Source organism: Tachyglossus aculeatus, chromosome X1 (assembly GCF_015852505.1).
Source record: "Tachyglossus aculeatus isolate mTacAcu1 chromosome X1, mTacAcu1.pri, whole genome shotgun sequence".
Taxonomy (NCBI): domain Eukaryota; kingdom Metazoa; phylum Chordata; class Mammalia; order Monotremata; family Tachyglossidae; genus Tachyglossus; species Tachyglossus aculeatus.
Window position 1 is genome coordinate 16,723,299 of NC_052101.1, and position 8,820 is coordinate 16,732,118.

The window sequence follows — 8,820 nt, forward strand, 5'->3', positions numbered from 1 at the left end:
TGGGATTGAAAAAACGTTTATAAATACACATATGTACAGATACATTTGTACGTTTGAGTGAAACAAAATGCTCAATCAATCAATGTATTTATTGAGCATTTTCCATATACAAAGTACCATACTCAGTACTTGGGAGAGTACAACAGAATCATTCTTTCATTCATTCAATCGTATTTATTGAGCGCTTACTATGTGCAGAGCACTGTATTAAGCACTTGGGAAGTACAAGTTGGCAACATATAGAGACGGTCCCTAACCAACAATGGGCTCACAGTCTAGAAGGGGAAGACAGACAACAAAACGAAACATGTGGTCAGGTGTCAAGTCATCAGAATAAATAGAAGTAAAGCTAGATGCACATCATTGACAAAATAAATAGAATAGTAAATATGTACAAATAAAATAGAGTAATAAATATGTACAAACATATATACAGGTGCTGTGGGGAGGGGAAGGAGGTAGGACGGGGGGGGAACAGACATGTTTCCTGCCCACAACGAGCTTACAGTCTAAAGGGGGAGGCAGACATTAATATCAATATAAATAAAGGGATGCATTCCAATTTTTCCAAAGAGTTGAGAGCATTATAACTTTGTAGCCATTTTCAGCCTCTCTGGGAGACTGATAGGAGGTGACTATTTGTATGTGAACTTTTATGGATGAACTCGGACACAGCTGGTCACTTACCCGAATTATCGGCGAGTGAGTTGCTTGAAGCTGTAGGCGCCAGTCGTGGAAGAGTTAAAGTGAGGAGGCTTAGAATGTATGTGCGGCCTCAATGAATCCCTTCAGCAATTGGATACAAAGGTCCCAGTTCTTGTGAGGAAGACAGCTCTGGAAGCGTCCAACCCCAGTAATGTATCTGTTCTGCAAGGACTTATAGAGAACAAAGGGTGTGTTTGAAGTGTCCCAGATCTCTGTCCCCATCTCAGGATTGCACCTGGAGAGTTTCCAGTACCCAATCAGCCTCGGCTACATGAGGGAGAGTCAAGCAGAGGCCTACCCATTCCATTCCTAGCTTTGGCAGTGGCTAGTGAGTGGAAGGCAATCTGCTACAAGTCGAAACTCACTTGTGCTGGGCCGCAGCAGCATCATGGGAGAGAGTCGAGGGCAGAGACTCAAGTTTACTGTGCGGAAGGGGGCAATGGTCAACCACTTCCATATTTTTACCAAGAAAACTCTATGGATACACTACCAGAACGATTGTGGGTGGAGGTGGGGCATTCTGGGAGAGATGTGTCCATGGAGTCACTACGGGTTGGAGACGACTCGTCAGCATAAGACAAGATCCCATTCTGCATATGAAAATCTGGGGTCTACCTTATCGATATTTGTGTCAGGGCCCTACCTGCTAGCATATTGGCTGATCCCTAGCTTCGCTTTCCAGCCACATCCTGTCATGCTGTGATGGACCATACTATTTTATCGACTCCTATTTAAACAGGCCACTATACTTGGATGGTTGAGGTGCCACTATGATTGATACCAACGTCTGTTATGCTCCGTACAGTTGTGTCAGCATTTCTCTGCACTGACTGGCATGTGAGTATGCCTCCTTAAAATATCTACTTATTAAGCATAGCCTTTGTGAGCCTTGGTATCATCGGTACCTTTCCAAACCATATCATGTGTTCAGTAGACTGTGAGTTCATCACTAGATTGTGAACTGGTTGAAGGCAGGGAATGTTTCCTTTGTTGTACTGTCCTCTGTGAAGCGCTAGTACAGTGCTTTGCACACAGTAAGAGCTCAAAATCGATTGAATGAATGAAAGCTCACTTACATCTGATCTCAGTGCGAACCATGTCTTATGTATTTACAGAAGGAACAACATTCTATTACAGGAAAGTACTGGAAACAAAAGCCATGTGCTGAAATCTGTACAGCATTATGATCTCCTGAAGCAAGAGTAGTCTTCCTAGAGATGACAGGGAGAGCTTTGTTTATATTTTACCCATTCAAGTGTTCCCATGAGCCTAGATCCCTTGAGAGAAGATGGGCATTCTGCAAAGGTTGATTTTGAAATGGAGTGGGCAGCCTCTGATTGAGATGGTCCAGGAGTCGATGGGTTTTGAAAGAGGTTTCAAGCTAAATGGAAATCGAACCTATTAAATCTGTGCCTGTGCCTTGGGACTAGACTGTGAAAAGATATGGGATTCTGGATTTTATAAAGAACTTTGCAGCCAGCTATTCCAAGAGTCATACTTGTTTGTGTTAATACGTATAGAAATAACTAGTGTTTGAATTTGAATGTGTGCGGGCTAACTCATGGTTCCATTTGTGTAGCGATGATAGTTCATTCTCATCATTAGTTTCAGTGAGAGAAGGCAGAATTTCATGGTTTTGGCTGGATCTCTGCAACCAAAGAGGAATCTTGGCATATTTTGCTTGAATTGTCCAGAAAAGCAACTTCATTTCCCCACTTGTGGATGTTACCTCTCAAGCAGAGTGTCTATTTCCAAATAAAGTAACTGGTACTCACCTTCCTACCTTGAAATCATGATGCCATGCCAGTCCATGTGCTCCTTCCTTCCTCCTGTGACATGTAAAGGTGGAGTGGAATGTTTCTTAAAAACCTGAGCATGCTCAGGAAGACCTTGTCCTATGAGAGAATATTTCCCAGAACTCCAGGTAATTAATTAATTCATTCAATCATATCTATTGAGCGCTTACTGTGTGCAGAGCATTATACTAAGCACTTGGAAAGTACAGTTCAGCAATAGAGACAATCCTTGCCCACCCGGGTTTACAGTCTAGAATCCAAGGCATTTAGAAGGTTGAGTGTACCCCCACATGGGATTCACAATATAAGAGGGAGGGACAGCAGGTATTTTAGCCCCATTTTACAGATAAGAAAACAGGCACAGAGAGGTTAAATAACTTTCCCAGGGTTAAACAGCAGTCCAGAAGTAGATCTAGGATTAGAAACCAAGGCTCTGGACTCCCACGGGAAGCAATGTGCCCAAACAGAGAAGAAAACAGGCCTGGGAGCTGGAAGACCTGGGTTCTACACCTGGCTCCACCACATGTCTGCTGTGTGACCTTGGGCAAGTCACTTAACTTCTCTGTGTGGTAGTTATCTCATCTGTAAAATGGGGTCTAAATCCTTCTCTCTCTGAATTGGAGTGTAAACCTCAAGAGGGTCAGGGACTGTGTCCAACCTGATTATCTTTTTGGTTTTTTAATGATATTTGTGTGCTTACTACATGACAGGCACTGTACTAAGTGCTGGAGGAGATGCAAGCTAATTAGATTGGACACTGTCCACATTGGGCTCATATTCTTAATCCCCATTTTACAGATGAGGAAACTGAGGCACAGAGCAGTTAAGCAACTTACTCAAGGTCATACAGCAGAAAAAAGGTGGGCTGGAATTAGGGCCTAAGTCATCTGACCCTCAGGCCCATGGTTTTTTTCTCTAGGCCACACTATGCTTAGTTTAGTGCTTAGCATAGTGTAAGCACTTAAATACTATAATTATTATGCTCTTTCTACAAGGTTAAGGTTTTAGTTCTCTAATAATGTGGGTGTTACATTCTTGCCAAATTCCATCTTGACGAACCCTGGCGTATAACTCATCATACACAACACAGCATGCATGGTCATCATCCCTGACACCACAACATGCTATATTTAAACAGACTAAGATTGTTTGAATGTTCACTAATTCCTTAGCATTACCCTAGCCACAATACATAGTGAAAACACACACTATGCAGAACTGAGTGTATCAGCATACTTACTCTAATTATCCACCAATTGATTTATATATTCGTCTTTTCCTACTCTGGCTACTATCAGTTGTATGTTTGTTCTTTCTCTTTCTCCTTGTGTGGAAAATAATTTTTGTCCACCTGCTTCCTCAATTATTCTTAAGGTTCCTTGAGGGCTGGAATCCCATGCTTAGCTTCTATTATACTGTCTTTGTACTCTCTTACAGCAAGGACTTCGTAAATATAGTGTTTTGGTCAGAGAAAATGCTTAATACTGATTGACAATACTGATGCACTGATTGATTTATTGACCTTAGAAATATTTTAAAGATGTCAGATAAGAATCAGAAGAATCTGGGTTCTAATCCCAGCTGCATCAAGTGTCTGCTGTGTGATCTTACTTATCTTACAAGTCACTTAAATTATCGGTGCCTCGGTTACCTTATCTGTAAAATGGGGGTTAAGACTGTGAGCCCTATGTGGGACAGGGACTGGGTCCAACCAGATTACCTTGTATCTACCCCAGTGCTTAGTACAGTGCCTGGCACATAGTAAGCACTTGATACCACTATAAAAAAACTATAATGAAGAGTGACCTCAGAAAATGCAGCAGAGCAGTTGACAGTTGGGAGACAGCTGCAGTAACAGATGGGGTGATAGTCTAGGTACAGAGGCTTCGGGGTGATCATAAACCTGACAGGAAGAAATGAAAACAGCACCAGAGTAAGAAATCCAACAAGGTAGTAGGCGGAAAATTTTGCATAAACACAATGTGGCAGGGACTGTAAGTCATGCCTGGATCTTTTTTTCTTTTAATGGTATTTGTTAAGCACTTATGTCAAGTATTGCTCTAAGTACTGGGGTAGGGAAACGTTTATCAGGTTAGGCACAGTCCCTGTTCCCATGGGGCTCACATTCTAAATTGGAGGGAGGAGGATTTAATCCTCATTTGAGGAGGCACAGAGATGTTAAGTGACTTGTCCAAGGTCACGCACCAAACAATTGACAGAGGCAGCATTAAAATCCAAGACCTCTGACTCCCAGGACTGTGCCCTTTCCACTAGGCCATGGATTTTATCAGCTAGACCTGACCATACCGATAACTTTTTACCATCAGTAGCCTAACCTGTAAACTCCAAGAACAGACACACAATTAAATTGTGTCTTCGTGTTCAGTTATATGTAGTTTTTCTAAATGCATCTTCAAAATTAATATTGCATTATATGTAGCAAGGGTTAGAAAAGCACGGGTACGTTTTGCAGGTAATTCATATTGAAGTAAATTTTTTTTTTTGTTTTATCATTTTTGCATGGTCTTGTTTCTGATGAGGAATTAAATTCAGACTTTAAGGCTTATAGTCACAGAATGAGTACAGGAAAAGGTATGTGAATCTATGGTTTAAATATTACTATAAAGCAGAATATTACTACTCTTTTTGGGACAGGTTGATATTTTCTTTTATAACTTCATTAGAATGTATAAATGAATTAATTCAACTCTAAAGACATTTTTACCATTTCCTTGTGGACAGGGATTGTCCCTTTATGCTTCTGTTTTCTTCCAAACACTTAGAGCAGTTCATTGCATTCCATTAATGTTCAATAAATGCCGTTACTACTAGATTCAACCACTTTGTCCCCTCCTATCTCACCTCGCTACTCTCCTACTACAATCCACCCTACACACTTCGCTACTACTAGAGAAGCAGCGTGGCTCAGTGGAAAGAGCCCGGGCTTTGGAGTCAGAGGTCATGGGTTCAAATCCGGGCTCCGCCAATTGTCAGCTGTGTGACTTTGGGCAAGTAACTTGACTTCTCTGTGCCTCAGTTACCTCATCAGTAAAATGGGGATTAAGACTGTCTGCCCCCCGTGGGACAACCTGATCAACTTGTAACCTCCCCAGCGCTTAGAACAGTGCTTTGCACGTAGTAAGTGCTTAACAAATACCAACATTATTATTATTATTACTATAATGCTAACTTTCTCACTGTGCCTCAGTCTCACCTATCTCACCACTGGCCTCTTGCCTACATCCTGAGTCTGGCCTGGAAAGTCAGTCCTCCTTCCTCACATCCAACAAACAATTACTCTCCCCCCATTCAAGGACTTACTGAAGACACATCTCCTCCAAGAGGCCTTTTCTGACTAAGCCCTCATTTTCTCTTTTTCCACTCCCTTCTATATTGCCCTGACTTGCTTCCTTTATTCATCTCTCCCCTTCTCTCCATCCCTACAGCACTTATGCACATACCCGTAATTCATTTATCTTAATGCCTGTCTCCACCTCTAGACTGTAAGCTTGTTGTGGGCAGAGAATGTATCTGTTGTTGTGCTGTACCCTTCCAGGCACTTAGTACAATGCTCTGCACACAGTAAGTGCTCAATAAATACAACTGATTGATTGATTAGGTTGGAGCTGGAAAGAACGAGGCTATAGCATACTACCTAGGCTCAGCTGAATCTAGGCACAGCTCTGTGAGACGTGGATGTATTACCTAACAAACAGCCATGTTCTTGAGCAGTTCACCAATGTTACAGCATAATAATCTTTAAATGCTTACTATATGCCAAGCACTATTTTAAGTGCTGGGCTAGATACAGGTTAATCAGGCCCCACATGGGGCTCACAGTCTAACAAGGAGGAAGAACAGGTATTGAATCCACATTTTGTAGATGAGGAAACAGGCCCAGAGAGGTTAAGTAACTTGCTCAGGTCACACAGTAGGCATGTGGCAGAGCTGGGATTAGAACTCAGGCCCTCTGACTCCAAGGCTTGTGCTCTTTCTACTAGGCCACATTGTTTCTCTATGGGCTATGCTCAACCGCAAATAGCAAGACAAGGTTATCAATGATGAGATCTTGGAGTCCAGTCAGTTCACCAATATTGAAGCAATCAAAGCTCGCAGAGACACAGCAGTGCTAGGTGGAACATGTGAGGAAAACAGAGAACAGCAGGGTATCCAAGCAGCTGCTAGTTGGTGAATTCAGAAGAACCAAATGTAATCTCAGAGGGCTGAAATGTCATTACAAGGATATGATGAAGCATGGTCTCAAATGAGGAAAAACAGGGTGGGCTAGGGTTTTTTTTGTTTGTTTTTTGAATGAAGCACTTACTATGTTCCAGGCACTGTACTGAGCACTGGGGTAGATGCAAGATAAATATGTCAGACCCAGTCCCTGTCCACATGGGGCTCACCATCTAAGTAGGAGGGAGGAGGGTTTAAGCCCTATTTTTCAGGTGAGGTAACTGAGGCACAGAGAAGTCAAGTGACTTGTCCAAGATCACATAGCAGACAAGTGGTAGAGCTGGAATTAGAATTCAGATCTTCTGAATCCCAGATCAGGAATCTTTCTTCTTAAACCTCGATGATTCATGGGAGGCCATTGTAGCAGGTGGAATATTCATTCATTTATTCAATCATTTTGATTGAGTGCTTACTGTGTTCAGAGCACTGTACTAAGTGCTTCAGAGAGTGCAATATAACAATAAACACATTCCCTACCCACAATGAGTTTGCATTCCAGTGGGGGAATAGCTTGGGGATTAGCAAGAGAGAGAGGGTTTGCTCTCCTTGAGCACTGGTTTTGCAAAGATTGAGGTACCAAGAGGCAGGATTGAAAACAGATATAGGCCTGGATGGGACCAGAGAAGCAATGTGACTTGGTGGATAGAGCACGAGCCTGGGACTCAGAAGGACCTGGGTTTTAATTCTGGCTCTGCTTTTTGTCTGCTGTGTGACCTTGGATAAGTCACTTCACTTCTCTGTGCCTCAATTACTTCAACTGTAAAATGGGCATTGAGACTGTGAGCTCCATGTGGACTATGGACTATGTCCAAACCGATTTTCTCGTATCCGCCCCAGCGCTCAGTAAAGTGCCTGGTACATAGTAAGTGCTTGACAAATACCCTAATAATTATAATAATAACCCATTAGTGTGATAAGGATCCATCCTTGAACACGATGCGGAAAGGCATGGCAATCACTCATGGGTCTTTTCATATCACACATGGGACGATCTCACCATCAATAGTATCATCTTCTAAAATGACTGATTGTGTTCCAATATAATAAATCTGGAGAGAATTCACAAACAGTATTTCAGACCCATTTCTTTCCCCACAGGGAGTCCATGTTCTACATGTGATTGGGAAGGGGAAAATATACGAACATGGGAAAAAGCCAACAAATAAAATGGATCCGAAGAGAGGAAAACAAATGGACCAACAGCTACAGAAGGATAATACTTCATTATGCAATGACCAGGTAATTCACAGATCCAAACAAGATGGTCTTATTTGGAAAACTGCCACAGTCTTCTATAGTTCGATCAGTCAATGGTACTTACTGAGCACTTGCATGTGGAGCACTGTACTAAGTGCTCCCCTGATATTGATTCTCATGGCCCTGATGTGGGGGAATTTCAGGCTGCTGAGTTGAACCTGGCCTCTACTCATGTCATGATCAGGGAGAGGGCTTCTCCACAGAACTGGCAAATGGGGATGGGGTAGGTATGGGACTCCTCTTATATAAGGATGAACACTAGCATCTGCTAAATACCCAGTAAAAGTGACTTGTTGCATTTCTTCTATTTCTTTGATCCTTTTCTGATGAGGTGTTAATGTGCAATCATCCGCAAAGTGGGGATTCAATAAATATTCTCCCCCCTACTTAGTCTCGATGAAACAGGGATACAAGACATTAATTTGTATCTACCCCAGTACTTCGTACAGTGCCTAGAATGTAGCATGTGCTTAACAAATACCATTAAACAAACAATTGGGAAACAGTGTGGTTGAATGGATAGAGCACGTACCTGTGATTTAGAAGGACCTAGGTTCTAATCCCAGATCCACCACTTGTCTTCTGTGTGACCTTGGACAGGTCACTTAAATTTCCTGTGCTCCAGTTACCTCATACTATAAAATGGGGATTAAGACTGTGAGCCCCATGTGGGACATGGACTGTACCCAACCTGATTAATTTGTACCTAACCCAGGGCTTAGTATAGTGCCTGGCACATAGTAAATGCTTCATAAATACCATTTTAAAAAAAATCAATGGTGTGTTTTGAGTGATTCCTGAGTGTAGAGCCTTGTAGTAAGTGCTT

General features: G+C 42.2%; 1 non-coding gene across 1 annotated transcript; it reads left to right on the forward strand.

Moving 5' to 3' along the window:
- The first annotated feature begins 922 nt into the window (after nt 1–922).
- LOC119920697 lies at nt 923–1,060 on the forward strand. The gene has a single exon (XR_005448425.1). It is a non-coding gene; the product is annotated as a small nucleolar RNA SNORA7 (small nucleolar RNA).
- Nucleotides 1,061–8,820: the final 7,760 nt, after the last annotated feature.